The sequence below is a fragment of the Nicotiana attenuata genome, chromosome 6, assembly GCF_001879085.1.
Source record: "Nicotiana attenuata strain UT chromosome 6, NIATTr2, whole genome shotgun sequence".
NCBI lineage: Eukaryota > Viridiplantae > Streptophyta > Magnoliopsida > Solanales > Solanaceae > Nicotiana > Nicotiana attenuata.
In genome coordinates, this window is record NC_031994.1 from 17,448,176 (window position 1) to 17,449,617 (window position 1,442).

The following is a 1,442-nucleotide window of genomic DNA, read 5'->3' on the forward strand; positions in this document are numbered from 1 at the left end:
TTAATAGTGTATTTAGGTCAATTAAAGTATAGGAATTAATTTAGATTTTTTTTTCTCATTTTAATTTTGGAAAAAGAAGATAACAAAAAAAAGAGAATTTGAGAAAAGAAAAGGAATAGAAGAGAGTTGTTTGGGCCAAGTCCTTATTCTTTTACCCAGGCCCAATGCTTTTTTCCCCAAAGTCAGCCAAGCCCAAGCAAGACCAGCCCAAGCCATTGCATTAACCCGATCCAGGTCCGCCCCCCCCCCTCCTAAACGACGTCGTCTGGTAACTTTCAATCAGGACCGTCGAAGTTTTTTAATCTAACGGTCCTGAAGCCTAGGTTACTAAGTATATATATGTCCGAACCCCTGCACCCCCCCCCCCCCCGTGTCGTCTCTCCCTCACCTCATCCTTCAGAGACTTACCGTAACACCACCGTCTACCACCGTCCCTCCGCCCTCCGCCGCCGGCTGGAAATCGCTTACGGCGGCGGCCGGCCTCCGTTCCCGTCCAAATTAACACCCTTAAATCCTTTTCTCCTCCTCTCTCCATATCTGGCCTTAGATTCACTCAAAACACAGTCTAACTGCTAGAATATTGGATCAAAAACCTCCGGCCAAGACGCAAAGTTATCCAAATCCAACCAAATGAACACCCTAAGACCGCCTTGTTCTCCTCTTTCAAACCCCCCAAACCCTGTCCTTCGAATCTAACCAGAAATGCTCGAATATTGATTTGAAGTTTTCCGGCCATGATGCCACTCCGTCCAAACCACGCCAAATTAGCACCAAATCATCCCTGCTCTTCCCTCATCCTATATCTGTCTTCCTTCCCTTTCGAATATCGACCAAGCTTCCCAAATTTTGAATCTAAGAATTGAATTGAGGATTGACCCGGAACTCAAGCATGCAAGGCCCTTCTCCAGTTTCCTTAGTCCTAAGCCTGCCCCAGGCTAATGCTTTTATCAGTGCCTGGACAAAGAAAGGGTGATTGACATTGTAGCAGGGGTTAAATTAGAAGTTCAACCTTGAATCCGAGTCGGTGGGTGAGCTCTTATTTTTACTTCATCTTCTTTTTCTCTCTTCGTTGTATTTGTGTCCTGTTCATATACTTGGCCTTTTGCTTCATCTCTTCTTTTTGTTTGTATAATCAAACTGCTATTCGAACAAGGTTTCAGATTAAATTGAGTGTTGTCAGTCTGCTGTTTTGGTTGTTCGTAGTTTGCGTTCAAATCCTGATTTCTTTACCTTTTAATTACCTTCATGATTGAATGATTTAGAGTGTTAGGTTTTGATTAATTTTGTTAATACTGTCCTGCCTCGATCTTTTCTAGTTTGATTTTGTGTTGATTCATGAGCACTTTTGATAATCTGATTTAGTTTCAATTGCCTAATTACCGGTTCACTGATTCTTAAGTTTAATTGCTTGATTGTTTAACTAGTTTAATTTTTAGGATTTT